General features: G+C 34.3%; 1 protein-coding gene across 2 annotated transcripts in view; it reads left to right on the forward strand.

Moving 5' to 3' along the window:
* The window catches only part of LOC118149217 (uncharacterized), a 468469-nt gene that overhangs the window by 96731 nt on the left and 347720 nt on the right, over nt 1-24018 (forward strand). For both annotated transcript variants that reach the window (XR_013529253.1, XR_013529252.1), the window contains exon 2: nt 2037-2116. The gene's annotated coding sequence lies outside the window, so the exon portion shown is untranslated. The remainder of the gene's footprint in view (nt 1-2036; nt 2117-24018) is intronic.

Below are 24018 nucleotides of genomic sequence, written 5' to 3' on the forward strand. Positions count from 1 at the left end.
AAACATTTTTATTTTATTTTTTCTTCCTGGTTAAAGGATTAAAGAATAAATAGACTGACACACAAGGGAGCACACTGGCTGGGTACGGTGGCTCACACCTGTAATCCCAGCACTTTGCAAGGCCGAGGTGGGTGATCACCTGAGGTCAGGAGTTTGAGATCAGCCTGGTCAACATGATGAAACTGTCTCTACAAAAAATACAAACAGTTAGTGGGGCATGGTCGTGGGTGCCTGTAATCCTAGCTATTCAGGAGGCTGAGGTAGTAGAATCTCTTGAACCCAGGAGGCTGAGGTTGCAGTGAGCCAAGATCATGCTACTGCACTCCAGCCTGGGCAACAAGAGTGAAACTCCATCTCAAACAGAACAAAACAAAACAAAAAAGAGCATTCTGTGACATTCTCTGGCAATTCACAAGTTTTGAAAATAAATATCATCTAAATAACAGAAAATAAGTTAGTGTCTTAGGAAAGAAGTTAATATAAATTCCATTATATCACAAAATGCGATAAAGATTAAAAATGCGAACATGTTTACATTGATGATTAAAGTAGATGCTGGGAATAAATTTTGACTTCATTTGAACTTCCTATTCTCTCGGTAAGGCTGCCAGATGAAACATAAAATGTCTAGTCACATTTCAATTTCAGGTAAACAACAAGTAAGTTTTTTTTGGTACAAATATGTCCCCCAGATATTCAAAGAGAATACCTATATTATAAGAAAAAATAAATGTTGTTTATTTGAAATTCAAATTTCATTTGCCTTTCTGTGTATTTATTTTCTGTAATACAAAAACACTCTATTCCCTGCCTAATTCTGCTGATGCACTTAAGTAGTAATATTAAATACCTTGTACTATTACTTACCCACAATTTAGCTTCAGTGTTCCTAACATCAGTTTAAAAGGCAAACAAAATACAAAAGTGGAAATGTAAGTTTTAAAATTACTATTTAAAAAATATACTGATTTCTCAAGAGAAGCACATATTTTCTTTAAGCCAAAGGTTGTACTAAGGAAGTAGGCTATGTGGTAAAGAAATTCAGCATTGCTCTCACCTTGGTGTTTAAAAGTTTATGAGTGTCTGCTTAACACGGAAGATTTAGAATAAAAAAAATTCAAAATTCATGAAAAAACAAACAAGTCAATATATAAGGGGATTTTAGATATTAATAAGTTGTCAGAAAAATGTAAAATTGAACAATGGACTAGAGAATGTCTGGAGGTGTCTATCTGCAAGCAACTGAAGCTACTTCTCATTTAAGTGGAAAATGTATGTAGATGTGGGAATACTCAAAGAATTTGTGAGAGGTCTGGTGAATTGGGTTCAAAAATGAGACAGAAATGAAGAGTCATAGTATGCAGCCAGAAACACAGTGATGATAAAGATATTGAATTAGCGCGTGGCCATGCGGCTGCTAGTGCTGACTGCAGAATCACAGCTTCTGCACTGCTGACACTGCCCACCCTGGAAACTTGATGGTGTTACTTCTTCTGCTACATCTCTAAGAACAGAATATGTATTCTCCTGAGAGTCACTAGGCAACTTGATTCAAAATGAACAAATCTAATGAGCTGAGACTATGTCAGTGCAGATTACAAGGGAAACTGAGGACACAACGTTTGGGGTTTCCAGCTGTTATAGTAGGAAGCAGGCTCTATCTCCATCTAGACAGAGGAACTTAGAAATCATTAAATCATTCCAGATTTTGGCCAGATATAAGTGAAGGAAGAGAGAGGAAAGAGAGAGAGAGAAAGAGAAAGAAGAAAGAGAATAAAAGGCAGGAGAGAATGGGAGGTGAGGAGGAGGGAAAAAGTATGTGCCTAGGTGTATGGGAACATCTGACAGAACTGAACTGTGACCACACAAATATGTAGGAATGAACTACTAAAATGCTTCCGGTAATTGCTTTGTAGAAATCTTGAACAGCAAAGACAAATGATTCGAGATGGGAATGAATCTGGTGTGTTTCAATAATTAGGAAATCAGGATGGTTCTTATGGCTCAAACCTGAAGGATTGGCTCCTCTTTGCTAGGTGCTGGACTGCTGTGATGGACAGGATGCTCAGTCTTCGGAGTTTTGCATGCCCCAGTAAAACTTTGGATTTTACTTAAGGTAAGCTATTCAATATATTGTTACCCTATTTTAAAAAAGTATTTTGGTCTGTTTATCTTTTAATTATTTTTTGTGAAAGGATAATTTTTAAATGATTTAGTTTTAAAATATCACTCTATTGGAAACTGACTTGGGACATAGAGTGGAAAGAGGGAGGTGAATTAGGAGTCTTTTGAACTACATAGGAAAACATATATGGTGGCTTGAATTGGGGTAAGGTTTCAAAATAATGAGATGTACACTCACAAACTGGAAGACTGACTGACTCAAGAAGTTAAAGGAGTTAGTGGAATCTAGATACCTTTGAAGTTTATGTTTTCAGTAAATATATAGATAACATTACTCTAAATTGAGGTTGAGAATTCTGGAACTGGAACATGTTTGGAGGGGATTGTAAAAGATGTGGTCTATTTTGGGAACATTAAGTTTCACATGCTTATATGGACATCCAAGTGGATACATAGGCGTAGTAGTTAGATTTAGAACTCAAGTATCAAATCAAGATTATATTTAATAATAATCCTTATATTTAATCTTGATTTGATATTAGAATCTTTCAATGTTATGTATTATTAGATTTAATCTTTCAATATTAGATATAAATTACCTTACTTATAGCCATTATTGTATGAATGAGTCCTAATAGAGAAAGACACCTTCTCTCCAACATATTAAAGTCAGATAAAAGTATGTCCAGCATATGAGACTTATCAAAAAGAATGAAGTTGATGAGGAAAGTGCTTTAAGACAGAGTAGTACATAATTGTGGCAGAGGCTTCGAAAGGCTGAGAAAGATGAAAACACTTGATATCCAGTAGATTTTGACAATGCAATGTACTGGTTATTTTTTAAGATGATTAAGAGAGGATATGTGAAGTAAAATGTTCTATTCAGATGAGTTGAAGAAGGAAAATGTTGATTGGCAGGAAATTTTTTATTCATCTACTTAATATAGAAATATATGACCTTGTAATCCCAGCACTTTGGGAGGCCGAGGTGGGTGGATCACCTGGTCAAGAGATCGAGACCATCCTGGTCAACATGGTGAAACCCCGTCTCTACTAAAAATACAAAAAATTAGCTGGGCATGGTGGCACGTGCCTGTAATCCCAGCTACTCGGGAGGCTGAGGCAGGAGAATTGCCCGAACCCAGGAGGCGGAGGTTGCAGTGAGCCAAGATCGTGCCATTGCACTCCAGCCTGGGTAACAAGAGCAAAACTCCGTCTCAAAAAAAAAAAAAAAGAAATATATGACCTAAGTTAATGTAAAAATATCTGACAGTGTTAATAATACTTACTCATGCCTATTATCATGCTAGTATACACAATGTTATTTTCAGCCTCAGGCAATCCTATTATGTAACCAGGAAAAATATAGAACAAATCTATATGAACTTATTTTTATATGTTAAAAAATGAATTAGAAGAATGATGTGGCTTAGCCTGCTATTCCCACCCAGTAAACTGCTGAGCAAGAATTGCAGCTAAGTGGTGTCCTTTTAACCTTACTGTTCTTTCTGCAACACAATGTATATTGCTATACAAATAAATATGTGCACACATAGACACATATATTTATATACTGTATACATATATATGCATAATTTTAGATTATTATTCCAATAATGCACTATTTTCAAAAGGCCAGAAAAGTGACATAATTAAGAACTTAGATATTCACATCAGTATGGTATGCTGGTGTATGATGTCCAGATTGGCCATTTATTAGCTATGTGACTTTGGAAACTTACTTGGGTTGGGTTCCCAATAGACAAAAGTGAAATGGCAATTACTACTTCATGGTTTCACTTTAAGTTTAAAAGTGTCAATTCTACGATATGCTAATGTCAATTCTATAATATGCTACATTTTTCAAATTCAAAATAAAAATACACAAACAATAAATAGTTTTTAAATTTTATAAATTTTTTATTGTTTTTAAATTATACTTTAAGTTCTGGGGTACAAGTATGTCCATGTGCCTTGGTGGTTTGCTGCATCCATCCCCCCATCATCTACATTAGGTATTTCTCCTAAAGTTATCCCTCACCAATCCCCCTACTCCCTGCTATACCTCCCCTAGCTCACCCACCCCCTGACAGGCTCAGGTGGGTAGTGTTCCCCTCCCTGTGTTCGTGTGTTCTCATTGTTTTACACCCTCTTATGAGTGAGAACATTTGGTGTTTGGTTTTCTATTCTTGTGTCAGTTTGCTGAGAATGATGGTTTCTAGATTCATCCATGTCCCTGCAAAGGGCATGAACTCATCCTTTTTTATGACTGCATAGTATTCCATAGTGTATATGTGCCACATTTTCTTTAGTCTATCATTGATGGGCATTTGGTTTGGTTCCAAGTCTTTGCTATTGTAAACAGTGCTGTAATAAATATTTGTGTTCATGTGTCTTTATAACAGAATGTTTTATAATCCTTTGGGTATATACACAGTAATGGGATTTCTGGGACAAATGGTATATCTATTTTAGATCCTTGAGGAATCTCCACAATGGTTAAAGTAATTTACACTTCCACTAACAGTGTAAAAATGTTCCTATTTCTCCACATCCTCTCTAGCATCTGTTGTCTCCTGATTTTTTAATGATTGCCATTCTAACTGGTGTGAGATGGTATCTCAATGTGGTTTTGATTTGAATTTCTCTAATGACCAGTGATGATGAGCTTTTTTTCATTTGTTTGTTGGCCACATAAATATTTTCTTTTGAAAAGTGTCTGTTAGTATCCTTTGCCCACTTTTTGATGGGGTTGTTTTTTTCTTGTAAATTTGTTTAAGTTCTTCGTAGATTCTGGTTGTTAGCGCTTTGTCAGGTATTGTAAAAAATTTTTCCCATTCTGTTGGTTGCCAGTTCACTCCAATGATAGTTTCTTTTGCTGTACAGAAGCTCTGGAGTTTAATTTGATCCCATTTGTCTATTTTGGCTTTTGCTTCCATTGCTTTTGGTGTTTTAGTCATGAAGTCCTTGCCTATGCCTATGGCCTGAATGGTTTTGCCTAGGTTTTCTTTTAGGGTTTTTATGATGTTAGGTCTTATTTTTAAATATTTAATCCATCTAGAGTTAATTCTTGTATAAGGTGTAAGGAAGCGATCCAGTTTCACAGTATTGATTCTTTCTAACCATGAGCATGGAATGTTTTTCCATCTGTTTGTGTCCTCTCTTCTTTTCTTGAGTAGTGGTTTGTAGTTCTCCTTGAAGAGGTCCTTCACCGCCCTTGTAAGTTGTATTCCTAGGTATTTTTGACAGTTCACTCATGATTTGGCTCTCTGTGTGTCTGTTATTGTTGTATAGGAATGCTTGTTATTTTTGCACATTAATTTTGTATCTTGAGACTTTGCTGTAGTTGCTTATCAGCTTAAGGAGATTTTGGGCTGAGGTGTTGGGGACTTCTAAATTTACAATCATGTAGTCTGAAAAAGAAGACAATTTGACTTCCTCTTTTCCTAATTGAATACCCCTTATTTCTTATTCTTGCTCTGCTCTGGCCAGAACTTCCAATACTGTGTTGAATAGAAGTGGTGAGAGAGAGCATCCTTGTTTTGTGCCAGTTTTCAAAGGGAATGCTTCCAATTTTTCCATTCAGTATGATAATGACTGTGGGTTTGTCATAAATAGCTTTCATTTTTTTGAGATAAGTTCTATCAATACCAAGTTTATTAAGAGTTTTTAGCCTAAAGGGATGTTGAATTTTGTTGAAAGTCTTCTCTGCATCCATTGGGATAATCATGAGGTTTTTGTTTTTGGTTCTGTTTATGTAATGGATTACGTTTATAGATTTGTATATGTTGAACCAGCCTTGCATGCCATTGACAAAGCTGACTTGATCGTGATGGATAAGCTTTTGATTTGCTGTTGGATTCAGTTTGCCAGTCTTTTATTGAACATTATTTAATTAATAAAGTGATTTAAGTACCCTTCTAAATGGTGTTTAGCTTCTTCCTATTAAAAAAAACTGTTTAGCAATGTAATGGAATTTTAGAAGATCATTCCTAATTTAAAAAGCTGGTCTCCAGGTTTTGGTTTTTATTGTACTGATATTAGGAATATAATTGTTAAGGGAAGTTCCTGGAAAATGCAAATTTTCTAAGAACAGATTTCAAGCTTGTTTTACTAAAATGGCTTTGTACACTGTTTTTGCATTAATTTGTAATAATTATAATTTTTAAGATATCACCTCACTTATGAACCTAGAATTTGTTTTATGCCATAAACTGAGCGATACAAGATGAACTGTAGCTATTTACGTTAAAAGTTATTAAACAAAAAACTTAAAAATTCTGAACATGAATTATATCAATTAATGAGAATATTTCTCTCCTCTGTATATTGGGTGATTTTATAATGGGTACAACTTATTGCCAATTATTTAGAGATTTTCTACAATGAAATCTATGTATTCTCAGTTATGATATTAGAAATAATGAAAAAGTTATATACATTTTAGAATAACATTAATTGGTGATATGTGAATTAAGAAACTGTTTTTCTCTGAAAATATTGTGACAGTTGTCATGATGGGAATATGCTAAGTCAATTGCTGCTTAAATGGATATAAAATTATGGTACATTTATTACCCAAAAACCTTAATTATTGGGGGAGTATATAGATTAGTTTTTAGAGCATTTTCTTAAGGAGAATTAAGGGAAAATGCTATAGGCTTCCCTAATTATGCTAAAATAAGATATGTAGGAATGAGGGTTGGTAGATACAATTTGATTTTGTGAGATTAGTGTCATTTGATGACCATTAATATGAGTTACCTCTTTATAGTGGAGAATTTGGAGTTTGATACAAACATTATTCACTTCACCCTGTTCAGCACTCCTTTTATTAAAGCAGCACATCCCTATATCTAAAATTTATAGCAATTTTATACCTATATCTTATTCCAGACTTTATTAATCTGTTCTGAAAAAGTGATTTTATATCATGGAACTTCTAGTTGCTAAGTAATGTCTTTCTTTTATTCTTGCTTTTTAAAAAAATAAGTTATATTATAAAATAATTTTATAGGACCCAGTTATGTAAATCACAAATAGATTGTATATACTTGTGCACACCTTTTTTGGAACATTCAAACTATTTTAACCTGCAACAAATAATATTAAGGGGAAAGTGAAGTTGATTTTGTGCTATATTATTAACACCACTTCAGTAAAAGAACATGGTATTTTCTAAATACCACGGGAAATACATCAGTTTATTTATATAAAGTAACGTTAGTTTAGGATTGAATATATTGAGGGCACCAAATAAAATGTTAAAACACTGTGGATTGTTTTCACTGGAATAAAGTTATCAATTATTTTAACAAGAAACATAAAGGCTCTTTGTTAATCTAGTTCTATTCTGTTTTATATATATTGAAGACTAAAATTCAGAATATAGAAGAAAACATATGTAGGAAGATAAAATAAATAAGGGACCTCAAATATGTATATGTATATATGAGGTCCCTTATTTTATCTTCCTACATATGTTTTTTAAATATATTCAAATATATATGTATATCTTCCTACATATATATATTTTAATATATTTAAAAACTGCTTATTTATAATGCCATAAATTAGATATAAAATAAAATGTAAAAAGAATGTAATAATTTTTTAGTTAGTGGAATAGCACTGACTTTTAAAAGCTAATTGTTTTTAAACAATGAATAATGTCAGATACCTAAGTTACTCTCAATAAACTATTTTCTGTAAGGAATTGACTATATTTTTTATTAGATAAGCTTATATAATTTGAATATATTCTAAAGTCTTCTGTTCTTCTTCAAACAAAAATAAGTAACAATAATTAAAATTGTCCAAAATTCACTCAGAATCTCTAATAAAATAACTGAGATAAATGCTTTTTTAAAGGATAAGACCAACATTTAAAACAATCCTTAAAAAGTATAATAAAAATATACCATTTATAAGTTTTCTAGTAGCAAATCTTCCAAACAGTATGCATAAATGGTATGCAAAAAATTATGTTCACAATGAGTTGATTACATATGCATAAGTGGAGGTTTATTCCCATATTAATTAAAGGTAACATTTCTTAATGAAATTAAAAGAATTGCAGTAGGATATTTTGAAAAACAGGACAGCATTATTCTAAACTTTGCATTAGATAACAGATCTCACTGCTTCGACAAGACATTGTTAGGGCAGATCAGATGGCTGGGAGACTTTTTCTACTGGATATGGAAACTTAGACCATGCTCTGATACGTAAGAGAGCATTATATTGATACGGTGATTGCCAGTGAGTTAAAGAGAACAGAGTACCTAGAAGCAGACCCCAGACCACAGAGAAACATGAACTATGAGAAGTATCATCACAGTAGGAAAGAATGTTCAATAAGTGATGTTAAGGCAAATTCTTATGCATATCAGAAATGTTAAAATGAAATAATATTTCTAACTTATGCCACACATAAAATCCAATTTTCCAAACACAAAACAATCAGACAAGACATACAGTACAATTGTTTACTATATAAAAATACCTGAAGAAATTCAGATATTTTAGAAATCAGTGAACATATAACTCAGTTAAATGAGTGACAAATCTATGAACAGTCATTTTAATAAAGAAAGTGGTATGACTAATATCTTCAGGAAGAGATGCGATTAAGAAAAACCATGAAGTAAGACAATATAATAAGGTAATATCTTTCATCCGGTGACTGGGAAAACTTTAAATATCTGATAATATCAAAAATTTTATAATTTATTTAAACTGTGATCTTAAGTTACTAGAGCAAGTGGAGGAGATCAGAATAAAATGGATGGGCAGCATCTTGACTACAATTATAGTCCTTCTGAAGTTGTCTTTCTGTTTTCTAATTTTAGTATCTAGAAGAGAAAATATTTTAAAATATATCAAGGTATGAATTTATACCTTTTATGTTATATTTTCAACATCTATTTATAAAAATGTATACTCTAAATGACACTGTTCTAGCTATTTAGGTATAGCTATTTTCTTTAGTCTCAAGAAAATCCTATTATTGCAACTTGTTTTGTGCCTGCAATGTGAAGCATAGTAGACTGCTGTAATACTCACACAAAATAATGCTAGATGGAATATAAAAAAAAAATCTGTTGCAATGTATGTCTAGAGTCACAAAAGAAAAGGAAATTCTATATTTCAGAAGAAAATTAAGAGCTGAATGCCATAGCATTGACCCAGAAGCTAATGTTCTTGCAGCTACTTTGTGGAATTACTGGGTCCATCAATTAGCAGTTTGGGCTTTACTGCCTACATATGGCCTGGCCAAAGGTTTTGAGACTCATTCTCACATGATATATTGCGCTAAAATATTCTAGGGTGAGAGGAAATAGTCATTTAATAAAAGCTAAGTGGTGTTTAATGCTCACAATTTTTTGGTCTCTAAAAAAATTAAAGGATAACCTTCATGAAGAACGAAATTTAGTAACTGAATGCAATTAGTGATGGTGAGAAGGCAGGGGCAGATATGTAGACAAAAAATAATGATAATGATGATGATGACAACTTGGAGGTTGATGTTTAAAAATATATAAATATACGTCAGATAGGAGTAAACCTGGACTAGAAGGAGTAATTGAAGGAAACTCTTTTTAAGAACAGTGCATATGACAATAAATACTCTGATGAATCCTGCATTTCTCCAACTGTATCTTGAGTCACTCTATTGATTTTCAAAAACCCACTGTTCTTTCCTTTCATTTCTTCCAAAATAGCATATGTTCTCCCATCCTAAGGCTTATACATACTTGACTGCCTAAAGTATATTACCCTATTATTTTACTAAATACTTTTCTCATATCTCAGATTTATTAGTTTTCAGTGACGCTTTCACTGATGACATAAACCATAAAGTTTGGAATTATTGCTAGTTCAGCCTCTTAATAGCTATAAGGCTTTGGGACAGTATGTTGCCATTTCTGTATTTCAGTTTTCCTCATTGTATGGGTGTTTGAGGATAAAAAAGTTAAGGCATATAAAATGCTTTGAATAGTGTTGGAAACGTAGTTAAAGCTGAATCATAGTTTTAATATTTGCAACATATCAAAAATATTTATTATAGCACAGTTATATCATTCTTTTCCCACCAAGATAAGTTATCACTGTAGTTCTTTTCCTGGATAATTTGATTTATTTCTCCTTCACCAGCCTTTAGTCTCCATGAGGGCAGGAACTATGGATGTTCTTGGTCACCACTTCCTTACTGCACGTAGCACTGAAAAAAAGTTAATGCTAAATGTCATTAGTTAATGAATTAAAACATGCATTATTAGTCTTCTCATAATCTTTTCTAAAACAATTTAAACACTTAGGAACTGAATAACTTGGGGATATAAAACATAGTCTTCCATAAATCCATGAACTATAGACCTGGGCTGCTCCTGTATCATGGAGCTCCATGCATAGCAATGATTGTCAGAGACTTCTGGACCTGTGTACTGACCAGGCAAGACACGTAGATGAAGAGCTGATGATTCCCAGGGCCTGCTGGCGCAAGCAGATACACAGATCAGTTAAGAGCGAAGGAGGATGGGGATGGACTTTTTCAGTCAAATATTGTATTAGTTTATTTGTGTTGCTGTATAATGAATTTTCACAAACATAGTGGCTTAAAGAAGGACAAATCTGTTTTTCACAGTTATGATGATTCAAAAGTCTGGGCACAGTTCAGTTAGGTCCTCTGTTCAGGTCTTACAAGGCTGGACTGCATTTCATCTGCAGGCTTGGCTTGGGAAGAATCTGTTTCCAACTCATTTAGGCTTTCGACATAATTTACCCTCTTGCAGCCCTGTAACTGAGGGTCCTTACTTCCCATGGGTGTTAGCTGGAGACTACTCTCAGGTTCTAGGGACTGTCCTCATTTCCCTACCTGGTGACCCTCATTATAGCAGTTTATAATATGGCCCTTTGCTCTTTTAAGGACATCAGAAAAATATATTTCTATAGTCTACTAAGAAAAATTTGTGGCTAGTAAAACATAACCAACTTTATGATTATATTATACCATTTTATGATGTGTGTGAGACCTGATCACGGTTGTGATGTAGGGTAAGCCAATCAAGCAAGCAAAATCTTTTCACCTTAAGTTAGAAGCAAGTCACAGTTTCCACCTGACAATTAATGAGAAGGACCCAACAGATAATTTTTCACCCCCTTTACTATGGGTCTGCCCTAGGATAAGGAGAGTTATCATGTTTGTTAAAGAAGCCATTTGAAAGCGTTACTCAATCAAGCAAGGCACTCTCCAAACTTATTTGTCTTTTTACTCATTCTTATTTCATGTAACACATTTTTTCCCAGAAACTCAATGCTTAACTTTTTCGTTGCTTTCAAGATTTCACTCAAATGTTAACTCTAGGTAGATGACTATATGACAAACATATTTGGATCTTCAAACATGATTCTTAGAACTCACACTGTACCTGAACATGCTCCAACTTTATGACACTTATTGCCTCATAGCAAAATAACATACTTATATATTATGCATATTATATATTTTCTAACTCTCTTCCTATGCAACATAAGCTCCACAAAGATAATTTTTGTTTTATAATGTTGCCATGTGTCCTGAACAATGCTTGGGATAGTGTATGGTCATTAACTTGTTACACAAATTAATGTTGAGCTACATTATTTGTTTTGTTCACAATCAGAACCACTCAAGACGTTTTTGCCAAACATTGAATCTTGAGTCATGATTGAATAACCCATGTAAAGAACTTCTTCCCAATATAGCCTTACATCCCATCCACAAATTAAGTCAGACACCAGCACAATAGAGTCTCACAGGTGCAGTCCCAGTTCTTTACGGTAACTATTACAGAGGACACATCATTTCTTTAGTATGTAAGGTATTCCTTTCAGAACCGAGATTGCACTGCTTGTCTTGGACTTCAGTTAAAAATTCTCTCATCTCATCATTGGCCTGTAAAAAGCAGGATTGGTAGAGGAGGAAAAAAATGCAAACATCCTAATCTTGGCCTTACATTTCTCTCAGCAGTAGATGTCTCTTTTTCTCTATAAAGGCAAATGAAATGACTTCTGCCAGCTGGGATATTTAGAGATTCAAAATGCTTTTGATCATTGCCATTCCATTTCTCAGTGACCTACAAACCCCATATGAAGGTTCAGATTTTGACATATCCGTGAATGTGAACATTTTGTTTCATCTGCAGTTCTGTCACTCTCATTATTAGTTTCTAAACCAGATTGTTGGCCAAGTAACCCCACAGCTGAAGAGATGACAGTCTCCTTTAATGCTTTCATAGAGGCTCGCTGACATTTATAATGTTATGTAACTGGACAATTGTCTTGAACCTGTGTTTTAAAATTATTTTTGACAAAATTGTAACATGCTTAAATCTTAGAAAAGGAGAGTGAAGAAGAAAATGGATGGGAGGCAGAGAAAGAGACATTAGAAACAAGAAGTCAACCAACATGGTAACCATCAATGGTATACTGGATAAGGAAAATCTGCTACATACACACCATGGAATACTATGTAGCCATAAAAAATAAGATAATGTCCATTGAAGCTACAGGGATGCAGCTGGAGACATTATCCTAAGCAAATTAATGTGGAAACATCACAATGTCCTCACTTATCAATGGGAGCCAAAAATTGGATAGTCATAAACATAAAGATGGTAACAATAGAAAATGGGGATTACTAGAGTAGTAAGGCAGGGAAAGGAGCAAGAACCGCAAAACTAACTATTGAGTACTATTCTCAATTTCTGGGTAATGAGATCATTTGTACTCCAGACATCAGCATCATGGAGTATACCCAGGTAACACACCTGCAAATGTACCTTCTGAATCTAAAATAGAAGTAGAAAAAAAAATCCAAGAAGGTAATAAACTGGCCACAGCTTCTTAACAGGCACCACTGATTGCTTCACTTCAAGTGGCTTCTTTAACAAACACAATAGCTCTCCTTGGCCAATGTTCATCTCATCAGGATGACAAAATAATTCTAACTATGCAAGCACTTAATAATTAGGATTTCCATGTCTCAATTTTATTCAGTTCTTCTCTGATTTTATTATAAAGATAAAGAATTCAATTTACCACATAGACTTAACTATTCTAAACATATACACACCCAACATTGGAGCACTAATTTTTAAAAACAATTTATTCTAGTTTTACAAAAAGATGTAGAGAACCACACAATAAGAGGGAGAAAGTTCAGCACCCTACTGGCATATCATCAAGGCAGAAGACTAACAAAGTATCCTAAACTTAAGACACTGGATGAAATGAACATAATGACCATCTCCAGAATACTCCACTTAACATCCAGAGGGTACATCTTCTCTCTTCTCATCAACACACAGAATATCTGAGACCTTCATTGGAAGATACACACACACACACACACACACACACACACGTCATACCAAGCACACTCTCAGACCACAGTGCCATAAAAGTAGATACCAATTCCAAGAAGTTCTCTCAAAACCACATTATTACATAAAAATCAAACAACTTGCTCCTGAATTATTTTTGGGTAAACAATGAAATTAAGGCATAAATACATACTATATTGCAAATATATTATTTAGATACATATACCTGCCTGATAAAAACATGGAAAAAAGTAGAATGATTTAATACATTATTAGGAAAGTAGTTAATTATTGTCAGAATAATGCAGTCACTTACGGTCTCAAATGAACTTCAAAGATACTGGTATTCTTCCATCTGTTAAACTGGTAGTTATGGGTAAATTAATTTTTCTGGTATTATGTATTGTTTTTTAAAATATTCATATTGCACAATAAATATGTATATACATGATAGTACATTTAATATATTAGTTATATGATTAGTTCATTTGCTCAGCATTATTAAGTTTTTCAGGGCATTGACTAACAATGCTTTGGAAAAACATATTTTTATAGTTCTGTTCACTTATTAATTGTAAACAGTTTGTGGAACAGCATTGTTGGACTGATTTTCACAGAGAACATTTTATAAGGCAATAGAGATTATTACTAAGATTAATACTATTATTACTATTACTAAGCCTCAAAGGCTTAGTTCTAAGAAAGAAAATGCCTCATGGTCTATTTAGAAATCTTTACAATTATAACATCAGAAATACTAGACATGATTGTGTAGCAAATATAATAAAAGGTGTGCCAAAAATAGCATTGTTGTTTAATTTAATTTAAAATAAGATAAATACAAACTAGGCAATAATATGATTTTTAAAATCCATAACTACTAGCTATACCCAACCATTCTCTCTGTAAGTAATTTATACTGTGCAAACTGTCATTGGAAGAAGGTACATTGGACAGACAGTCAAACTGAAGGGAAGAATAAGATAAAAGACCACACCCTTACATATAGTTACCTGACTGCAATAGCAGGAGAGGGCCATTTATAAAAAAAGAAAGATTTTGAATTTGTGAAATCTTGACTTTGGTAAGTGTCGCATCTTTTCATAATGGTTCTCTTCCTCCTTTTTACAAATAAAGAGCTTCTCAAACTTACTACTTTCTTAAAAAGGCACACATTGAAAACTTAGAAATGCCAATTATAGCCCAGCCATACCTGACTTAAAAATGAAAATGGCATGTCTCTCTCTATCAGGTGAAGAATACAATGCCAGCTCACACTGTTTTCTAGTGAGAACAGACAGTGAAAGTTAAAATGTGTTCATTTATAGTTAAGAAATTGGGTAACAGATGCCAAGATAAATGGAGCATATCAAGAGTATGTAAATTTTTGACAAACACAGTAAATACAATGTTTCCAAAATATGGCCTCTCGGCAAGTTTTTATTTTGCACATTTTTAATTTGTCCCGTTGCTCCAAATCTATGCTATGTTTGAAGTATACCAATGAACTTAACATTCCAATATAATGGAATTTGAAACTTTCCTGGGTGAATATGATAAATGAAGAAAATTTATTACTGGTAAATGATAGGTAGTGACAGAAAATTCTGCAAAATGAAAATGTGTTAAAATTGCCTCAAACTGCAAATAATAAGAAGAAAAACCTCTCTACTGTCTAGCCATCAATGAGCATGCTGAAGCCAGAAAAAAATCTGGCACCTCTCCCAGATGAATACAAATGAAATTTAAAAAATTACAAGGCACAGGTTACTGCTCATCAATAGGGTTGCATGCAGTTTTAGTCACATGAGAAAATATATAATTACTCCTACTGGGATACAAAATTATTCCAACCAATATGTCCTCCCCTCAGAGATATGAATTATGAAGAAAAATTAAAGAAGTTAAGGTAGTTCTCATAGGAAATAGAATGGTTGTCAACTGAGGTTTTAAACCCAGCAGGAATCAACAAAGTCATTCCAAGCAAACTCCTTATATTTGTAAAATGGAGTGACAAACAGGATAAAATGTTACCAGAATATTCATTCAAGCTTAACTCTTTTATAAGCCAGAACATACTTATTATTTTGCAGCAATATCCTTTATTTTACTATTTCTTGTTTTTAAATCAAGCTTGTTTCCTAATGGATTTGAAATCATTTACTTGTTTCCATTTAGCATAATTAGGGAGTCACATAAAACAGAAAATTGGTGGTGAGTACATTGTAGTGGACGTCGTAAGTCAGCAAATATGAGCCCATTATCACAATTGTGCTCTAGATTTCATTTAAAATAAAATGACACTGCAATGTGAACACCTTAAATACAAAAATGGTGCAGCATTCTTTCTGGCATCCCCATCACCAACCATGTTTCTTGCACTGAATATATCTGAATTAACGAATGTAAATAAAACAAAAAGTCATAATAATTACAATTTAAATGTTAAACAATATTTGTTCAGAAGTAGTATTGTGCAAGTATTTGTGCCAAAAATGTAATGCTGAACAAGGCCATATGCTAGACCTTAAGAAGCTTATGGCCTGATCAGTGAGAGAGTCAAGAAAATAGGTAGTTCTAGTTCATTGCTGGAGGTTCAAACACGGCAGTTCACCCGCTAATAAACACACTGAACAAGCAAACCAAAAGGTGGGAGCTGGAAAAAGGTTCCTGACACATTTCACCTGAACAATAAATAAATTAATAAGTAGAAATTAAACAAGAAGATACAACATTCTGGTTAGAGGGAGTAATAAATTCATTTGCAAAAGCACTGGTAGCCAGAAAATTATGTTATTAATATTTCTATATGAAAATTATTTGACATATTTTTTCTATTTCCTATATTCTATTGAAATAAATTATTTTAATTGGTTAGAGCAACCTTTTTTCTTTTGAATTCATAATAATAAAAAGAGGTGGGACCATTATGGAGTTAGATCTAATTTCTTATATTGATTACACATTCAGCACATAAAATATTAATTATGCTTAGGTAAAAATTATCCAAAGAGTTTCATTGCCTATACTGAATAAATGTCTATAATTCTGACACACATTAATAACTTATATGCATTTTCCGATAAACTCAGTCCTATTTTTATTTATTATTGAAACAGATCAATTTGGCTGAGCTTGAACATTAAATGATGATGCTGGCTTGTTTACTAGCAGTGTTTTGTGGGAAACGACTTTCCTTACACACAAAATCCCTGTCAGTATTGTATAAAATTTATTCTGCGAAGCATTGTGAAGAAACTAGAACTTCTGAAGAGAATGAATTCCTTTCTTTCATCATATGCTCACTCACCTCCCTGAACAGAAGCAGAAGAAATTACTCTATTCATTGCTATTAATACTACTTAAAATGATGTTTCTCTGTCTCTCTGTCTCTGTTTCTGTCCCTGCTTCCCTGGCTCCATTCCTCTTTTCCTTTCTCTAATTACAAATTGCCATGCAGTGATTTAAGTAACTGCCATGTATTGTTTTGTAACTCTATAGTTCAGAATTTTAGGTTATGGATTACTGGGTTCTCTACTTAGGTTCTTACAAATCTAAAACCAAGATGTTGGCAAGTTTACATTCTCATCTAAAACTTGGAGTCCTCTTTCAAACACATATAGTTATGGTGGATGTTTGTTCTTTGCAGATTTAGTTCTGATAGCCATATTCTCTTGTTGGTTATTGTTTGGAGGTTACTCTCAGCTCCAAGAAACTGGCAATATTTCTTAATGTGTGGCCCTATCCATCTTGAAGGTGAGAAATAGAGAACCTCCTTCCTGTTGAAACTCTCTCAATCTTGAAACTTCTTTTCTCCCCGCTCCTTTTTTTTTGAGAGGAAGTCTTGCTCTGTTGCCCAGATTGTAGTGCAGTGGTGAGATCTCAGCTCATTGCAACCTCTATTTTGTGGGTTCAAGAGATTTTCCTGCCTCAGCTTCTTGAGTAGCTGGAATTACAGGTGCATGCCACCATGCCTGGCCAATTTTTGTATTTTTAGTGGAGACAGGGTTTCACCATGTTGGTCAAGCTGGTCTCAAACTCCTGACCTCATGATCCACCCACCTTGGCCTCCCAAAGTGCTGGGATTACAGGCATGAGCCACTATGCCTGGCCACTCTGGCCCTTTTAAGAGCTTGTCTGAATAGGTTTATCTGTTTAAGAAAATCTCCCTATCTTAATGTGAACTGATTTAGAAGCTTAATTACATCTATAAAATACCTTTACCCTAATACCTAAATTAGTGTTTGATGGAATAACTGAAAGGAGCTAAGTGTGTACCAGGCACTAGGAATTTGAGGGCTATTGTGAAATTCTGCCCACAACACATATGGTTAAGTTTACTCCAATTAGAAAAGTTGGGATGTAGTTTCATTAATACAAAGGGTATGAAAACATTTTAAAGCTTTGCCTTGTTAGGGTCAAACTGCTCAAGTTTATTTTAGAGTTAAGTGCAAATGGGGGTCTGGTAACGAATGTAAAGATTCTTCATTATATCTTACCCTGAATCCGCTTATGGCAGATGGATGTAAACTTAAAATAGATTTTGGGAAGTTGTGTGATTAGGTTCTCTCTGGAGCGTATCTTTCCACTGAAGTTTGAGTTTCTTCTAAGGCTAATGAATAGGGCCTGCAACACTAGATAGTACAGACTGAACTTCACCATTCTGTTTTTTAAATTTAGCACACATGATTGAAAAAGTTTTCAATAGCAGTGTCCGAATTATAATACTAAGTGATCTTTGGGGTTGGTCTAAATTGGTTCTCAGTAAAAGCTTTGCAGCCTGAAAACCAACATGTTTCAATGAACTATGCATGAATTCATGTTATGCAGAATGCACAGACTCACAGTAATTTGTGACCTATTTTTAGGAGCCTAATAAATACCTAGGAAAATAATGTGTATAAAAATGTTCATGTCCAAAACTTTATATAACTCCTATAAAGGTGATACAAAAATGGCATAAATATTGGAAAGAAAGAGATATTATTTCCAGTTTCACTGAATAAAAGGGAAGGGCTCTTTGTAGTAGAAAATATTTAAGTTGTATTTATAAGGACACCAGAATCTCAGCTGAAATGTATGGAAAATAGATAGACAAAGTATAAACAATATCTAATTGAATATAGCAAGCAGCAGTATAGTTCTTTGACAAGCACTTCATGGTTTCCAGAGCAAATGCTTGGCTTACGATTCACATATGGATAAGCTTTAGCACTGTCCAACAGTTTGTGGCAAGTTGTGGTCTAGTTTTTTCTAGTTATTCTAAAGTTTTGGATTATTTTAACAAAAGCAATAAGTGAATAATTTATTATTAACATATTAAACATGAAAATATGAACTCTAAAACACCTAAAATAATATTTTATAGGAGTTAAATATAATATAATTAACATAAACATTAAAACAAGCAACCTCACTCATTAGTACTTTTCTTGCTAAAGCTAATCATGTTTTTCAGACTGATGAATATATCTAGAGATTTTCTCTCCAGTATACTCACATAAGAGATTTAATGGGACTTCCTTTGTGTCATAGAAAATTTTTTAGAAAATTTCTATGATATTAAAAATAGTATGTATTAAGTATATTATATCTATTGTGTAGTATTTGATGGCAGAGTGGAGTGTTCCTGTGTTTTTTTCAACAATTTCCCCTTTTAGAAAAAAATGAAGATATTTCTAATTTTTGATCACTGTAAATATTGAAGCAATTGCTATCATTGCTTATTTCCTGGGAATGTGTACATTCACTCATTTATTTATTTATCCAAGCACTACTTTTCAGTGCCTACTGTCAATCTATGACTGCTCTAAATATTGAGGACCTGCTTGTTCTTTAAGAAAGATAAAGTTCCTAATTTCATCAATATTATTTCCTGGGAGGTTGAGGGGTGGCAGACACTGAAAAATGAATTAACATTTTAAGTAATCTGGTTAGTGATAAATACTACAGAGGAAAAAAATAAACAGCTACTGGAATGGAGAGGGATGTTGGGTGTTCTTCAAATGCATTTTAAGAGAGTGACCTTAAAAATAACCAGACCCTAAGTGAAGAAAGAAAATGTGCAACTATTCCTGCCAGTGTTTTCTGGCCAAAAAAGGTTTCAAATATCCCTGGGATGGAGCTCCCAGAGGGAAAGGCAGGCTGCCATTTTTGCTGTTTGGGAGACTTAGCTCTTCTATCCTTTGGACTTTGAAGAGTCCAAGGTGACAGGGGCTAAATTGTACCCCCAGTGCAGCACAGTTGCTCTATCCAAATGTGCCCAGACTGCTTTTTAAGCTAGTCTCAAATCCAATTCCACCTTACTGGGAAGGACTTCCCAACCAGTGTGTCTAGCCACCTTCTACAGGTGTGTTCATGCCAGCAATTGGTGCATACTCCCTGAGACAGAGCTCCCAGAGGAAGAGACAGGTTGCCATCTTTGCTGTTTTACAGCTTTCACTGTTGATACCTCCAGAGAATCCCAAGGGTCTAGGGACTAGTGGGAGCGCCAAGCATACTACAGCAGCCCTACAGGAAAGTGCCAGACTATTTCATGGGTGCCTGTTCCCATATCTCTGCACTGAGCAGGTCCTCCTGGCCTGGGCATCCAGTTGCCCCCTGCCAAAGCTCCCAAGCCAGTAGGAGCTCTGCAACTCCATGGACAGAGCCCCCAGGGGAAACTGAAAGCCACTCTGCCACTGCCTTTGCTACTCTTAGACTGATGAAGGAGAAAAGACCTTAAGTGCCTCATCCATACCTCAACAAGCTACAGTTGATCCAAAGAGAGGAGGCCAGTACATCTCTCATGGGTCACATTCACCCTCCTCATCACCAGACAGGGAAACCCTGGCTTGGGCCCACACCATAGATCCTCCATCCTGAGCTGATTGCACTGAGTAATTGCTGACCTGCATCTCTTTTGCGTGGAGCCCCAGGAGACAAGCAAAAGCCCCTTGGCCACAACCTTCACTAAAGTCCCTTCCTTTGCTGCCTCCAAGTTGAGGAAGAAACATAATCCCTTCAACTGCCCTAGAGCTACAGTGAGCTGCCCAGGAGTACCAAGCCATAATCTATAGCCAGTACTGAAGTGGGAGAGAAGCCAGCAAATATTGACAGAGTTTATTACCACCAGTCCTGCCTTACAAGAGATCCTGAAAGGAGCACTACATACAGAAAGACTGCTACTAGCTAATACAAAAACACACTTAAAAACACACCAGTGACACCATAAAACAACCATATAAACAAGCCAGCATAATAACCAGCTAACAACACAATGACAGGATTACTACATATCGATATTAAACTTATGTGAAAATGGCTTAAATGCCCCTACTGAAAATCACAGAGTGGCAAGCTGGGTAAAACATCAAGACCAAATGGGATACAGAGTTCTCTTGAATATTCTATGAGAAGGAGTATAAATTGCACAATAGCTGGAGCATGATATGGGGATGTGAAGTCTTATTTTGTGGCACCTGAATATTATAACTTTTTGAAGGGTCCTCTTTATGAAAAGAACATGAATTAATAAATATAACATGAATAAAAGGAGTATGTATTCTGAATTTACAAGTTATAATAGTAATTTTAAAATCCACAATATTGATCTATAATCATTATAAATTCACAGGATATTTATAAATTAACGCCTGAATCTAACATATTTGTAATACTTCAGTCTCAGTGTTCCTAGTGGATCTATAACTTTGTTAGGTTCTTCATATAACAAAAGTTTTAGTATCATTTTATATATAGTTGCATTTTAGATTTTGTGGTACATGTGAAGAACATGCAGAATTGCTGCATGGGTACATACATGGCAATGTGGTTTGCTGCCTTCTTCCCCATCACCTACATCTGGTATTTCTCCCCATGTTATCCCTCCCCAACTCCCAACCCCCCACTGTCCCTTCCCTAGTTCCCTCCCCACAAACCTCAGTGTGTGATGCTCCCCTCCCTGTGTCCATGTGTTCTCACTGTTCAACACCCATCTATGAGTGAGAACATGTGGTGTTTTTAGTAACATTTTTGATGGAAATAATGGAAAGGTAATTCATTAATTTCCATAAGTAAGGTTGGTTTAAAGTTTAAATTTGTTATAGTTTACTATTTTCTCAGATTTACAGGTTTTTATTGAAGATACTGAGAATATTAGAATTGTTATAAGACTTGACACTTTTAGGATTATAGTAGAATTTTTTAAAACTTCACCTTTTGTCATAATTTTATGACTATAAATATTTTATTGTCCTCTGCATATAGCAAAGCTAACTACTCTTTGATTTTGTGATAACTTTTAGTCACTTTTTTGCTGCCATACATTTTCTTCTATATATATTATACATCACATTACACATTATAAATATTTTTATTTTGACAATTGTTATTTAAAAAGATTAAATATACAACATTTTTCTTCTATTTAGCCACCTTATTGCCAATTCCAGTACACTTTATTTCTTTTTGTATATCGCATTTACATCTGGTATTCTGTTATTTTAGTGTAACAAAGTTTAACATTTCTTATGTTGTAGATGGCTGGCAATAAATTTGTTCAGCTTTGGCGTGTCTGAAAAACAAAATTATTTTATCTTCAAGTTTTGAAAAATTATTCCCGGATTGTTTTTCATCCAGTACTTCAGACAAGTCACCCCTTTGCCTTCTAGCTTGCATAGTTTCTGACAAAATTTTGTTACTGTTGTCCTCCTTTTATGTTATATTTATCGCTCCCTTTCTTCTATTTCCTTTTTGTCCTCTCATTCTCTTTTTCTTTCGCCTTTCTCTCTCTTCATCCCCATCTCTTCTCCCAATTGTGGCAGGCTTCAAAATATTGTCTTAGTCTTTGGATTTTAGACAGTTCATTCTGAATTTCCAGTATGGTTATCCTTACATTTATCAACCTTGGGTTTCTTGGCTCTTTGTTGATCTGTTCATATGTGTATTTGGCTCTCAATATTTTAGAAAATAGTTTACTATCATCTCTTCAAATGCTTCTGCTCTATTCTATCTCTCCTCCTTCATTAACTCAATTCCATTTTTTTACTTAAAAAATATGTGTGTTCTAGTTTTTGTAATTTAATTTGGGTAAATTATTTATTCTCCTGTTTGTAATTTATTAATAAATTCATTAAAATATGTTTTATATCTAGTGAATTTTGCATTTATAGTACTGCTTTTTAACTCCTTTTTATAGTTTTCCTCTCACTGATAAAATTCCTTTCCCCTTTATACATAGTGTTCAATATTTCTGCTAGATCATTTGAAATAAAAATTACAGTTACTTTAAAGTTTCTGCTTGGTGGTTCCAACATCTGAACCATATTTCATCTGGCTTATTAGCTGCTTTACCTCTAGAGAACAGCGTTTTGTGTGTGTGTGTGTGTGTGTGTGTGTGTGTGAGAGAGTAGCAATTTTTTGTTTGAATGTGAAACATATGTTTTTAAAAAATGAAACAAAAAGTAAATACAAGTCTGAATATTCTGTCAATAATTGCGGAAAGCTAAGTCAATCTAGCCAGTAGTTGAACTGAATTTCGATTTTGTAGTTTCTGTAGCTTCACTGCATTACAGACTGCAAAGTCTTCCATTGATGGTTTTGTGATGTTTTATGTTGAGTGTGATGTAGTAGCAGACTTTTTCTTAGTTTCAGGTACACCACCAGCTTTCAGAAATAAGTATTTCTCAATGCACTTGCCTTTCACCCAGCACACGCTGCTTTTTCTTGTTACCCAGCATAAGGTTCATAGTAGGAATTGGAAGATTTCTCTGTTTTCCAGCATAAAATTACTGTTAGAAAATCCATGGAACCTGAAACTTGGGCATGAGGGCTTATTAGTATTGCTCCCCTTTCGCCTGTGGCGGCTAAACCCTGCTTTAAAATTTTTGGGTAGTCTTGGGCAGGCATATGATGACAGTCCCCCCATCACTCAAATTATAGTAGATCACTACTTAATATGAAGTCAGAGTCCTGTTCCCAAGTGCTTTTTCTGCTATTCTCCAGAAAGACAGTATTTTCTTCATATTTAACAAGAGTCTTAGGTTGTAGTAGTGGTCTGGGTTCTATGCCTGTAAACAAATGAAACTCCTGGACATTTCCTGGCTTGTTATCAATCATTCCCAGGTGGACTTCCCTTGTGTTTGGGGCACTGATAGATTCTAGAGTATCATGTTAGTCCAAACTTAACCTTTGAAACTAATTTTTAAAAATCATTTGTTTTCTGTTTAACCATTTTTGAGGATGTCATCTTTTTTCCTTGCCAAAAGTGAAACAATGTGTGTCTCATATCTATTTGGAGCGTGTTTTCATTATTTGGAATGTAGTGCGCCCAGCTGTTCTGTGAACTCACTTTTCTAATGGACTCACAAAAGTTACATGATTGTGTAAGTGACTCAGCTCTGTCTTTCTCACTGTTAAATGGGAAGTAATGGTCTCTTGAAGGTTTCTAAGTCTTAAGTGGAAATGGAGACTCCAGTTATTTATTTTCAACTCTAGTGTTTATAATTTTTTGATTGTCTTCTAAGCAGCTAGATTTTCTTTAATGGCC

The sequence above is a fragment of the Callithrix jacchus genome, chromosome 18, assembly GCF_049354715.1.
Source record: "Callithrix jacchus isolate 240 chromosome 18, calJac240_pri, whole genome shotgun sequence".
In the NCBI taxonomy this organism is placed as follows: domain Eukaryota; kingdom Metazoa; phylum Chordata; class Mammalia; order Primates; family Cebidae; genus Callithrix; species Callithrix jacchus.